Consider the following 14,994-nt stretch of genomic DNA (forward strand, 5'->3'; position numbering starts at 1 on the left):
ATAACGGTTCACCATACGTGCATGCTACGGGAATCACAAACTTCAACACAAGTATTTCTACAATCCACAACTACCCACTAGCATGAATCTAATATCACCATCTTTATATCGCAAAACTATTGCAAGGAATCAAACATATCATATTCAGTGATCTACAAGTTTTATGTAGGATTTTATGACTAACCATGTGAATGACCAGTTTCTGTCATCTCTCTAAATAGATATAAGTGAAGCAAGAGAGTTTAATTCTTTCTACAAAAGATATGCCCACGCTCTAACAAATATAAGTGAAGCAAAAGAGCATTCTACAAATGGCGGTTTTCTATGTAAAGAGAAACAAGCAATCCAAACTTGAAATGATATAAGTGAAGCACATGAAGCATTCTATAAAGCCATACTCAAAAGATATAAGTGAAGTGCAAAGAGCATTCTATAAATCAACCAAGGACTATCTCATACCAGCATGGTGCATAAAAGAAAAAAAAGAAAACTAAAATGCAAAAAGACGCTCCAAGATTGCACATATCGCATGAACGAAACGAATCCGAAAACATACCGATACTTGTTGAAAAAAGAGGGGATGCCTTCCGGGGCATCCCCAAGCTTAGACGCTTGAGTCTCCTTGAATATTTACTTGGGGTGCCTTGGGCATCCCCAAGCTTGAGCTCTTGCCTCTCCTTCTTCTCCTCACATCGAGACATCCTCGATCATCGAACACTTCATCCACACAAAACTTCAACAGAAAACTCGGTAAGATCCGTTAGTATAATAAAGTAAATCACTACTCTAAGTACTGTTGCAAACCAATTCATGTTTTGTTTTTGCATTGTGTCTACTGTAGTATAACTTTTTCATGGCTTAATCCACTGATATAAATTGATAGTTTCATCAAAACAAGCAAACTATGCATCAAAAGCAGAATCTGTCTAAAACAGAACAGTCTGTAATAATCTGAACATTCACCATACTTCTGATACTCCAAAAATTCTACCAAAATTATGAAAAATAAACAATTTGTATAGAAAGACAGTGCAAAAAGAATCAGAACCATTTGACGTTCCAGTAAAAAAATGTAAAATCGAGCACTACAGCCAAAGTTTCTGTCCTGCACCGTACAAACCAACAAGCATTGTAAACATCCTAAAGGCAAACCTTGGCACATTATTTTCATAATACAATGGAATTTTACAAGGGGATAATTATTTTTGTTGAAAAGTTTCTGTAATCAAGATTCACAAAGTTTCCGTGAGCATGAACAAAGTTCAAGGCTAGCTCCCACTTCAACAATGCTCGTCTTTCTCACTTTTGCTTTTCTTTTTGAAAAGTTTTGGGTTCCCCTCTTTATTTTTTTGTTTTTAAACTATATAAAAGCACTCAACAGAAATAAATGACTCTCTAAAACTTCCGGGTTGTCTCCCTGGCAGCGCTTTCTTTAAAGCCATTAAGCTAGGCATATAGTGCTCAAGTAGTGAATCCACCCGGATCCCAAGGTATATCAAAGCCAATTTTAATTAGCAATGATTTGGAATTTAGTAATGAGCACAACGCAACATATATCATGCAAAAACGAAGTCTAACTCTCTTCCTATGCATCGGCATGTCATAAAAGAACAATTCATGCACACAAAGTAAAGGCCAATGCATAGTATAAACAGTTTCTTGCAATTTTATCGTGTTGGAAAACATAGAGAGGTGGAGATATAGTTCCTCTCTCATAATAATTGCAAGTAGGAGCAGCAAGCACATGCATATTATATTCATCAAAATCATCATGTGCAACGGTATAAGGCAACCCATCAATATAATCCTTAATAAGGGTAAACTTCTCCGATATAGTGTAGTTGGAAAAATTCAAAAAGATAATAGGACTATCATGCGTGGGTGCAATAGCAACAATTTCATGTTTAACATAAGGAACTATAGCAAGTTCATCTCCATAAGCATAATTCATATTGGCATCTTGGCCACAAGCATAGCAAGCATCATCAAAAAGGGATATTTCAAGAGAATCAACGGGATCATAATAGTCATCATAGCAATCATCCTTCGGTAAGCATGAAGGGAAATTAAACAATGTATGAGTTGAAGAGTTACTCTCATTAGAAGGTAGGCACGGGTAGCTAATCCGCTCTTCCTCCTTTTGTTCTTCGCTCTCCTCCTCATCTTTTTCATCCAATGAGCTCACAGTTTCATCAATTTCTTCTTCCATAGACACCTGCAAAATATTAGTCTCTTCTTGGACAGCGCAGTAGTCCTCAATATATGGTTCAATATCGGAATTGAATTCATAATTCTCATAGCAATATTTAAGGATAGCTAAATTTTCAGGTCTATAAACAACATCATAAAGATTTTCAAACTCTTTAAACGTAGATTCAATTTCATAAGCACCCATAAAAGCAACAAATTCTTCTATTTGTTCCACATCATAGTAATCATATATAACATTAGCATAAGAAGCTAAGGTTTTATTATCATTAAATTTGCATGAAAAGGGAAGGTGTGTAGACTTCATCCTAGAGCAACAAGTATAATCATATCTCAAGCATAGTTGCCTAGCATACCACTTCAACATATGAATTTGATCCCATAATAGTTTCCCTTTTTGAGTCAAGCGATAATCCCTAAAGTATTCACGTTGATCCAATGTGTCTCCCATTACATAATTGAATGGAGTTTTCTCAGGATTATCAAAGTAGTACATAATATCTTTCACATAATGAGCATCGAGGGTTTTAGGAGGTTCCCCATCTCCATGAGTAGCAAGTACACCTAATTTTTTTTGATATTTCGTGTTCCATATCCACAACTAAAGATAAAGAACAACTAAGAACAGCAAATAAAAATTACTTAGTGATAAACCAAACAAGCACACACGAGAATATTCACCCCACGCTATGACTCCCCGGCAATGGCGCCAGAAAAAGGTCTTGATAACCCACAAGTATAGGGGGTCAATTGTAGCCTCTTTCGATAAGTAAGAGTGTCGAACCCAACGAGGAGATAAAGGTAGAACAAATATCCCCTCAAGTTCTATCGACCACCGATACAACTCTACGCACGCTTGACGTTCGCTTTACCTAGAACAAGTATGAAACTAGAAGTACTTTGTAGGTGTTTTTGGATAGGTTTGCAAGATAATAAAGAGCGCGTAAATAAAAAGTAGGGGCTGTTTAGATGAAGACACAACTAAGTTAGTTTTAGTAGAGAGCTTTTTGTCATGAGAAGGTTATTTGTCCCTAGGCAATCGATAACTAGACCGGTAATCATTATTGCAATTTTATTTGAGGGAGAGGCATAAGCTAACATACTTTCTCTACTTGGATCATATGCACTTATGATTGGAACTCTAGCAAGCATCCGCAACTACTAAAGATCATTAAGGTAAAACCCAACCATAGCATTAAAGCATCAAGTCCTCTTTATCCCATACGCAACAACCCCCTTACTCGGGTTTATGCTTCTGTCACTCAAGCAACCCACTATAAGCGAATCATGAACGTATTGCAACACCCTACAGTGGGGATCCCTCACGCTTGCGCGACATGGAGAGCACCATAGGACAGCACCAATAATAAAACACGCAACTCAAACCAATCTTGATCATCAAATAACCCATAGGACAAAACGGATCTGCTCAAACATCATAGGATAGCCATACATCATTGGGAAATAATATATAGCGTTGAGCACCATGTTTAAGTAGAGATTACAGCGGGTAAGAGAGAGGTTACACCGCTGCATAGAGGGGGGAAGAGTTGGTGATGATGGCGGTGAAGTTGTTGGTGAAGATTGCGGTGATGATGATGGCCCCGGCGGTGTTCGGCGCCACCGGAAGAGAGGGGAGAGGGGCCCCCTTCTTCTTCTTCTTCCTTGACCTCCTCCCTAGATGGGAGAAGGGTTTCCCCTCTGGTCCTTGGCCTCCATGGCATGGGAGGGGCGAAAGCCCCTCCGAGATTGGATCTGTCTTTCTGTCTCTCTCTGTTTCTGCGTTCTGGTATTCTGCCCTTTCACCATTTCGTATATATATGGAGATCCGTAACTCCGATTGGATTGAAACCTTCGCCGAGATTTTTTTCTGAAAATTAGCTTTCTTGTGGCCAAAGTAGAGCAGCAACCGCCTTACGTGGGGCCCACGAGGGGGCCAGGCGCGCCCCCTGCCTCGTGCCCCCCTCAGGCACCGTCTCGCGTTGATTCTTCCTTCCATATTCTCCAAATATTCCAAAAATATTCTCCGTCCGTTTTTATCCCGTTTGGATTCCGTTTGATATGGGGTTTCTGCGAAACATAGAACATGCAACAAACAGGAACTGTCACTGGGCACTGGATCAATATGTTAGTCCCAAAAATAGTATAAAAAGTTGCCAAAAGTATATGAAAGTTGTATAATATTGGCATGGAACAATAAAAAATTATAGATACGATGGAGACGTATCACAAGATCATACCAGTTATAGAATAGAATATAAACTCCATAATTATGAATATGGAAATATAATAGTAAAAATATTATTACCTCTAGGGCATATTTCCAACATTCACATGTGAGGCCATACAAATAAACAAATGCATTTCTACTCACATGTGAGACTAGCAAACTTCAATAAACAAATGTTACTTTTACTTGGTGTGAGTCCTATCCCAAATAAATGAATACACCACTACCCCTAATATCGGAATAACATTCTTATAAAAACACGAATTATAATGCAAGTATGCGACCCCAACTCAAAATCATGGTCTTGAATTTAGTTTATTTTCCCAAGTAATTCTTCCCGCTCTACATCATAGCAAGAGAGAACAAACAAATTGCAATTTCACGATCTTGTGCATTCAACTTACTCATGACCATTCTCCTATGTTTCAAAATTCAAAATGTTATCTCACTACAAATCTTACAAAGGACCTACTATGGTTGCTTAAGATTTTTCAATGGACGCAACTTGATCTTTTGTCATATTGTTGCTCTCATTTTTAATTGTGAACCATGCAAAAACCTCAAGACACCATCATCTTTTGACAATCTCGTAAGCCAATGGTAACTTCTCATCTTTTTTTGGCTTCATAGCAACTCATGGGATTATGCTAGTATAGATGACGGCTGAAAGTTAAGCCCTGGACCATTTTCTAATATTGTTTTCTCTCTAAAATTGTGCATATTCGGTCAAAAGAACAGAACTTCTAGCGATGATTCTTCCCGTGGGTTTGATACCAGGGTCACCTCTGGGGAAAAAGGCAAGAATATCCACATATAAAACCGGATCAACGGTAATCAAGTACTAGAAATGCAAGACAATGAAGCCGACGTCCCAGGAGGACTCCTCCATCACCTAGATCGACTAGGACTCTGTAACCCTAGGCCATTGGCATCCTTTATCAATCGAGGCGGGGCTAGTCGATAGGCACGATTACCCAAATCATTATCACACATTGATCTACCATTTTACTCTATAAGCACCCATACATTAATATAAATACGAGCACGAGTAGGAAGTGGCGAATCTAAAAGAATGGAGGGGGACTGGGCTGCCTGGGTCATGCTATATGTGTTGGATTGGGCCTGCAAGTAGCTGGGTTGGGCCTTAAAACTAGTAGTAAAAACAAATTTTACAGCGCTGGAGGGGGGCTTGAGCCTATTAAAGCCCACCCAGTAGATTCGCCCCTGTGAGTAGGGTATTACCTCCACAGGGAGGTCCTGGACCTAGGTAATCTGGTCTTATGTTACTCCTCTGATCTTCCGGGCTAGTTGTAGCATTCCAACGAGGGGTCTGTCGTAATCTACTCCATCAGTGGCCCAGTAGGCACGGGTTGCACTGGCCGGAATTGAGATCCAGATGAAATCCTTCAACAATTTTGGTGTTTACATGCCAGGCTAGATCTTTGCTTTTGGCTCGATGGCGATCACCTTGAGCCCATCGCAAGCTTCGCCGCATGCCGAATAATCTTCTTCGTCAACTTGGAGTTTGTCGCTGCTTCGCGCGATGAGCTTGTGCTCCACCCGGCTCCTTGCCGGGCACATGAGTCAGGAGCAGTCTTCTACTTCAGCCCATGCATAGCCCACTTTCGTCGTCAATCATTGAATCAACCTGCTACGTCCTAAGAGCATCTACAACTTGAACCCCCATACCCCACAATGCCTGGGTGGGCTGTCAGGTCACTGCCCGGATGCAAAACATTTTGGAGGTATGCCCTAGAGGAAATCATGTATGATAATAGTTTCTATGTGTTTATGAATAAAGATAGTCTGTGGACATTATCAATTATGTGTATCAGGAAGTACATGACTTGTTTGTGGGACTATGCATTGTATGATGACTGTCCTCAATGGTCCCTAGTTGGAAGGGATGTGTGGACGCACAACTGACTAGACTAGCATATGACACGGTGGATGGCTCGATCTCACTAGCCATGGAGTATTGGATGCTAGCCAGATAATATGGACTCGGAAGGATCTGGTCGGATCTGAGTCCAGATAAGGTCCGAGTCGGACAGACTCGACTGTGAGACGCAACGATGGGTCATCTGTGAGTCTCTAGTACAACATACTTTCTATGTCCTAAGACCTGAGTTGGTGCATGTACTCAGGATGGTGACATATCTGCTTTGGGCCGACTAAACGCTATTCCGTAACTAGGTAGTTATAAAGGGAGATTTCGGGCTTGTCAAAACCCATGCTGGGAAACATGGTCGAGCAAGATGTGATTTGCCCCTCAGATCAGAAGAGATATACTCTGGGCCCCTCGTGTGATCCGACCAAGATAAGCATGGTCATGCGATAAGGATTATGAGATACTCCGGTTTGTGGTCGGTATCACTGGAACGAGAAAGAGGTTGGGCTAGCACAACGTTGACAGACTCGCGTGCCTTGAGCTCGACAACATATATAGTATGGCAAAGGGAACAGAAGTGTGACAAGTTGTATAGGTTCGCCAACCGGCTTCATTGTCTACTTGGTGGTCGGCACGCCTTGCTAGAGTCCGCTACCAACCGAGCAAGTCAGAGGTGATCTGTCCTGCGACCAAACCGACTTGAACCTAAGGGGTCGCGCGCTTAAGGGAAGGAACATATAAGGCCAGATCCAACTCCACGAGTCAGATCTGATCCTACTCGGACTCGGATCCAGGCTGAACAAACTCTGGGCTTTAGGATCCGTGCGAGGCCCAAGAGTTGAGCCTGCGACGGATGCCTATATATAGTGGAGGTGCGTCACACCCATTCGGTTGATCGCTTCGGTGCTGTCACTAAGGCTTAGCATGTGTTGCAACTAGAGCCACCTCCACTCACTGCCGGTTGTGTGATTGGACCTAGCAGTCCGCCACACAATGTTCCTCCTGCACGCGCGGATACCGTTAAAGGCGATGCACTTGCGCCACTCCGGCGAACCTGTTGGTGGGATCCGATCGGCTATGTGGGAGATACGATGAGGAGGAGACGGTTCCGGAGACGCGTTGCCCCAACTCTACTTCCGTTGCATGGCACTACACGTCTAATGGTAACGATCTATGATCTATCTGCTGTAGCATGTTCCTGGTTGATCTGCGCATAGGAAAATTTTATATTGCAGCCGATGCACCTAATGTAGAACCCAACAGAACAACACCCAACTGCGCCACTGAAATCCAGCCCAAACTCCAAGAGTGTCCGGCAGTCCCCATATCTGATGCATACCTAGGGCAGATATGGGGAGGCATGGACGCACTCGAGCATTGCTGCCATGTCAGACCGGCTTTCTGGCCCACACCACCCCCACCACCATCTCCACAAAAATCCCACACGCTCGCCTTTCCACATCATTTATGTTTATTTTGTTTGTATAGTTTAATCCGGTGAACAATGTGTTTTGGGTCCGATTTTGTTTGTCCGATGGACTATGTAGTTTCACCGAAAAGGGGTTATATTACAAAGAGGGGATTTGATTATTTGCCACCCCTTTCTTTGGACTTTGACAATTTGCCACTCCTTACTTTGTAATTGACCTGGTAACACTCTTTTCTTTGGAATATGATATTTTGCCACTTTTCAATGCAAAAACAAACTTTAGAAATAATAGACAACATAAGTGAACAAAATAGATGACTATTGTACATTTTACCTGTTTGACCCAAACATAACACAGCCTCAACCCAAATGAAGGGATGAACTCAAGATTCCGCTCATAACACAGCCGCCGCTGTCCTGCTGCTCCTCGCAGGCCCTTGCTGCCCTGCCGCCGCCCCTGCATGGCTGGTCATATTAGTTAAAGTACTGGTGGTTAAGCTGATAGGCTGATTCAAACGTAACAAGTTATTTCCTCAAGCCAAACGTACTGAGCTTGGCATGTTTATAAAGGGCCAAATTAGTGACTATAGAAGGAATAATCACATCTGCTTGAAGGGTGGCGATGCTGAGCAGGACAACTTGTATAAGGTTTCCATTATCTAGTTTGATTAGCTTCCTGGCTCATTTTAAATTTGTAGTCTGTCATCAACAATCAATCAAACCATCATGAGATCTCTAGCAGCAAGAAACTCTAGTAGTAACAAAATAAAAACAACAGCAGTAGTAGCAACACAAGCATGCATCACCATCAGCAGCGGCGCTCAAACATATGCATGCAGCAGCAGCGACGGCGGCACAAGCATCACTCGGGAGAGAGGGGGCATGAGAGAGGGCCTCGCCGTCCTGGCCGAGATCCACCAGGTCCGCCTCCGTCGAGAAGAACCGAGCGCAGTTGCCGTCGCCGCCGTCTATTGAGTTCTTGCAGGCGAGAGGAAAAGGGGAACGAGGGCGAGCAACCAAGTCCTGTTCTCCAGTTCGTGGTCAAGGGGAGGGGTGCTTTCGAAATTTCTTATGGGACCCGTCCGACGGAGGGAAAAATAGCAAAGTTCCCTATAACAAATGGCAATTGATCAATTACAATGTAACCGGTGGCAAATTGTCAAAGCCCAAAGAAAGTTGTGGCGAAAAAACAAAAATCCCTTATAAAGCAATCATCATCGATTACAACCGAGAGACCAATACAAACGTGCACCACCACCGCACAAAATAGACACACCCAAGGCAAGATAAAAAAGTGTCGGGCGCCGACACACCACCCCACCGACAACCAAGCAATACAGTAAGACTGCTTGGAGCCGACGGAGACCTCCACCATTAACCAATAGAGAGGTGAGCTAGACAACAATGAAGCTAGGACTCCAAATTAAGCGGTGCCTCCCAGAAGGGAACGATCATGGATAGCCGCCACCGCCTGATCCTGAAGATCAGGTTTTCAGCCTGAGCAAGAAGGCAGGAGTGGGAACGCCGCGACGAAGTCTTCAGGAAGGATACGACATCAACGGTCGCCGCCATCGTTAGTCAGTCGAAGCGGCAAGTGGTGCGCTCCCACCCCTCCCTCGCAACCTTGATCGAGTTTTGCAGAGATGTGAAGAAACTAATCTTGTCCTGAATTGGGAAAAGTGCCACTTTATGGTTAATGAAGGTATCGTCTTGGGGCATAAAGTTTCTGAAAGAGGTATTGAAGTCGATAAAGCCAATGTTGATGCTATTGAAAAGATGCCATGTCCCAAGGACATCAAAGGTATAAGAAGTTTCCTTGGTCACGCCGGATTTTATAGGAGGTTCATTAAGGACTTCTCAAAAATTTCTCGGCCCCTGACTAATTTATTGCAAAAAGATATACCATTTGTCTTCGATGATGATTGTGTAGAAGCATTTGAAATACTTAAGAAAGCATTGATTTCTGCACCTATCGTTCAGCCACCTGATTGGAATTTACCCTTTGAAATTATGTGTGATGCTAGTGATGTTGGAAATATGCCCTAGAGGCAATAATAAATTGGTTATTATTATATTTCCTTGTTCATGATAATCGTTTATTGTCCATGCTAGAATTGTATTGATAGGAAACTCAGATACATGTGTGGATACATAGACAACACCATGTCCCTAGTAAGCCTCTAGTTGACTAGCTCGTTGATCAATAGATGGTTACGGTTTCCTGACCATGGACATTGGATGTCGTTGATAACGGGATCACATCATTAGGAGAATGATGTGATGGACAAGACCCAATCCTAAGCATAGCATAAAAGATCGTGTAGTTCGTTTGCTAGAGCTTTTCCAATGTCAAGTATCATTTCCTTAGACCATGAGATCGTGCAACTCCTGGATACCGTAGGAGTGCTTTGGGTGTACCAAACATCACAACGTAACTGGGTGACTATAAAGGTGCATTACGGGTATCTCCGAAAGTGTCTGTTGGGTTGGCACAGATCGAGACTGGGATTTGTCACTCCGTATGACGGAGAGGTATCTCTGGGCCCACTCGGTAATGCATCATCATAATGAGCTCAATGTGACTAAGGAGTTAGCCACGGGATCATGCATTACGGTACGAGTAAAGTGACTTGCCGGTAACGAGATTGAACAAGGTATTGGGACACCGACGATCGAATCTCGGGCAAGTAACGTACCGATTGACAAAGGGAATTGTATACGGGATTGATTGAATCCTCGACATCGTGGTTCATCCGATGAGATCATCGTGGAACATGTGGGAGCCAACATGGGTATCCAGATCCTGCTGTTGGTTATTGACCGGAGAGGCGTCTCGGTCATGTCTGCATGTCTCCCGAACCCGTAGGGTCTACACACTTAAGGTTCGGTGACGCTAGGGTTGTAGAGATATTAGTATGCGGAAACCCGAAAGTTGTTCGGAGTCCCGGATGAGATCCCGGACGTCACGAGGAGTTCTGGAATGGTCCGGAGGTGAAGAATTATATATAGGAAGTCAAGTTTCGGCCACTGGGAAAGTTTCGGGGGTCACCGGTACTGTACCGGGACCACCGGAAGGGTCCCGGGGGTCCACCGGATGGGGCCACCTATCCCGGAGGGCCCCATGGGCTGAAGTGGGAAGGGAACCAGCCCTTATTGGGCTGGGGCGCCCCCCATGGGCCTTCCCACTGCGCCTAGGGTTGGAAACCCTAGGGTGGGGGGGGGGGGGGCGCCCCACTTGCCTTGGGGGGTAAGTTCCCCCTGGCCGCCGCTCCCCCCCTTGCAGATGGGATCCAGGCCGGCGCCCCCCCCTCCCAGGGGGCCTATATATATAGTGGGGGGAGGGAGGGCAGCAGTATGACAGCCCCTGGCGCCTCCCTCTCCCCCTGCAACACCTCTCCCTCTCGCAGAAGCTTGGCGAAGCCCTGCCGAGACCCCGCTAGTTCCACCACCACGCCGTCGTGCTGCTGGATCTCCATCAACCTCTCCTTCCCCCTTGCTGGATCAAGAAGGAGGAGACGTCGCTACTCCGTACGTGTGTTGAACACGGGGGTGCCGTCCGTTCGGCACTCGGTCATCGGTGATTTGGATCACGGCGAGTACGACTCCATCAACCCCGTTCATTGGAACGCTTCCGCTCGTGATCTACAAGGGTATGTAGATGCACTCCTTTCCCCTCGTTGCTAGTATACTCCATAGATGGATCTTGGTGATGCGTAGAAAATTTTTAAATTCTGCTACGATCCCCAACAGTGGCATCATGAGCCAGGCCTATGCGTAGTTACTATGCATGAGTAGAACACAAAGCAGTTGTGGGCGTTGATGTTGCCAATTCTTCTTGCCGTCACTAGTCTTATCTTGATTCGGCGGCTTCGTGGGATGAAGCGGCCCGAACCGACCTTACACGTACTCTTACGTGAGACAGGTTCCACCGACTGACATGCACTAGTTGCATAAGGTGGCTAGCGGGTGTCTGTCTCTCCCACTTTAGTCGGATCGGATTCGATGAAAAGGGTCCTTATGAAGGGTAAATAGAAATTGGCATATCACGTTGTGGCTTTTGCGTAGGTAAGAAACGTTCTTGCTAGAAACCCATAGCAGCCACGTAAAACATGCAACAACAATTAGAGGACGTCTAACTTGTTTTTGCAGGGTATGCTATGTGATGTGATATGGCCAAAAAGGATGTGATGAATGATATATGTGATGTATGAGATTGATCATGTTCTTGTAATAGGAATCACGACTTGCATGTCGATGAGAATGACAACCGGCAGGAGCCATAGGAGTTGTCTTAATTTATTATATGACCTGCGTGTCAATGAAAACGCCATGTAATTACTTTACTTTATTGCTAACTGTTAGCCATAGTAGTAGAAGTAATAGTTGGCGAGACAACTTCATGAAGACACAATGATGGAGATCATGGTGTCATGCCGGTGACGAAGGTGATCATGCCGCGCCTCAAAGATGGAGATCAAAGGCGCAAGATGATATTGGCCATATCACGTCACGTTATGATTTGCATGTGATGTTTATCATGTTTACATCTTATTTGCTTAGAACGACGGTAGCATAAATAAGATGATCCCTCACTAAAATTTCAAGAGACGTGTTCCCCCTAACTGTGCACCGTTGCGAAGGTTCGTTGTTTCGAAGCACCACGTGATGATCGGGTGTGATAGATTCTAACGTTCGAATACAACGGGTGTTGACAAGCCTAGCATGTACAGACATGGCCTCGGAACACATGCGAAACACTTAGGTTGACTTGACGAGCCTAGCATGTACAGACATGGCCTCGGAACACAAGAGATCGAAAGGTCGAACATGAGTCGTATAGTAGATACGATCAACATGGAGATGTTCACCGATGATGACTAGTCCGTCTCACGTGATGATCGGACACGGCCTAGTTTGACTCGGATCATGTATCACTTAGATGACTAGAAGGATGTCTATCTGAGTGAGAGTTCATTAATCAGATGAACTTAATTATCATGAACATAGTCAGAAGGTCTTTGCAAATTATGTCATAGCTTGCGCTTTAGTTCTACTGGTTAAGATATGTTCCTAGAGAAAATTTAGTTGAAAGTTGGTAGTAGCAATTATGCGGACTGGGTCCGTAAACTAAGGATTGTCCTCATCGCTGCACAGAAGGCTTATGTCCTTAATGCACCGCTCGGTGTGCTGAACCTCAGCGTCGTCTGTAGATGTTGCGAAACATCTGACATACACGTTTTGATGACTACGTGATAGTTCAGTGCGTAATGCTAACGGTTTAGAATTGTGGCACCAAAGCCGGTTTTTGAAACGTCGCAGAACATATGAGATGTTCCGAAGACTGAAATTGGGATTTCGGACTAGTGCCCACGTCAAGAGGTATGAGACCTCTGACAAGTTTCTTAAGCCTGTAAACTGAGGGAGAAAAGCTCAATCGTTGAGCACGTGCTCGGATTGTCTGAGTACCACAATCGCTTGAATCGAGTGGGAGTTAATCTTCCAGATGAGATAGTGATGGTTCTCCATAGTCACTGCCACCAAGCTATTAGAGCTTCGTGATGAACTATAACATATCAGGGATAGATATGATGATCCTTGAGCAACTCGCGATGTTTGACACCGCGAAAGTAGAAATCAAGAAGGAGCGTCAATTGTTGATGGTTAGTAAAACCACTAGTTTCTAGAAGGGCAAGGGCAAGAAGGGATACTTCATGAAACAACAAATCATTTGCTGCTCTAGCGAAGAATCCCAAAGTTAAACCCAAACCCGAGACTAAGTGCTCCTGTAATGAGGGGAACGGTCACTGAAGCAGAACTACCCTAGATACTTGGTAGATGAGAAGGCAGGCAAGGTCGACAGAAGTATATTGGATATACATTAAATGAATGTGTACTTTACTAGTACTCCTAGCAGCACCAGGGTATTAGATACCGGTTCGGTTGCTAAGTGTTAGTAACTCGAAATAAAAGCTGCGGAATAAACGGAGACTAGCTAAAGGTGAGATGACGATATGTGTTGGAAGTGTTTCCAAGGTTGATGTGATCAAGCATCGCATGCTCCCTCTACCATCGAGATTTGGTGTTTGCGTTGAGCATGATTGGATTATGTTTATCGCAATACGGTTATTCATTTAAGGAGAATAATGGTTACTCTCTTTATTTGAATAATACCTTCAATGGTCTTGCACCTAAAATGAATCTCGATCGTAGTGATACACATGTTCGTGCCAAAAGATATAAAATAGTAATGATAGTTCCACATACTTGTGTGTAACGCCCACGATGCGGCTATATCTCCCACGTGTCGAGGCACGACTTAGAGGCATAACCGCATAGTGGTTTAGTCGCAAGAAGGGTCATCTTCACACAATCCCATGTAATGAACAAGAATGGGATAAAGAGTTGGCTTACAATCGCCACTTCACACAATACATAAATATTATTCATACATCATCCAAAATACAAACATATAGACCGACTACGGTCAAAATCCAGATGAAAATAAGACAAGCCCAAATGCTAGATCCCCGATCGTCCCAACTGGGCTCCACTACTGATCATCAGGAAAAGACACATAGTAACGACCACGTTCCTCGTCGAACTCCCACTTGAGATCGACCCCATCATCTGCACTGGCATCGTCGGCACCTGCAACTGTTTTGGTAGAATCTGTGAGTCACGGGGACTCAGCAATCTCACACCCGCGAGATCAAGACTATTTAAGCTTGTAGGAAAGGATGGAGTAATGAGGTGGAGCTGCAGCGACGATAAGCATATATGGTGGCTAACTTGCGCAAATGAGAGCGAGAAGAGAAGCAACGGAATGGTCGTCATCTAGCAATGACCAAGAAGTGATCCTGAACTCCTACTTACGTCATACATAACTCAAACCGTGTTCACTTCCTGGACTCCGCCGAGAAGAGACCATCACGGCTACACACGCAGTTGATGTATTTTAATTGGGTCAAGTGACAAGTTCTCTACAACCGGACATTAACAAATTCCCATCTGCCTCATAACCGCGGGCACGGCTTTCGAAAGATAATACCCTGCAGGGGTGTCCCAACTTAGCCCATCATAAGCTCTCACGGTCAACGAAGGATAAACCTTCTCCCAGAAAGACCCGATCAGTCTCGGAATCCCGGTTTACAAGACATTTCGACAATGGTAAAACAAGACCAGCAAAGCCGCCCGATGCGCCAACAAATCCCGATAGGAGCTGCACATATCTCGTTC

Source organism: Aegilops tauschii, chromosome 7 (assembly GCF_002575655.3).
Source record: "Aegilops tauschii subsp. strangulata cultivar AL8/78 chromosome 7, Aet v6.0, whole genome shotgun sequence".
NCBI classification, from domain to species: domain Eukaryota; kingdom Viridiplantae; phylum Streptophyta; class Magnoliopsida; order Poales; family Poaceae; genus Aegilops; species Aegilops tauschii.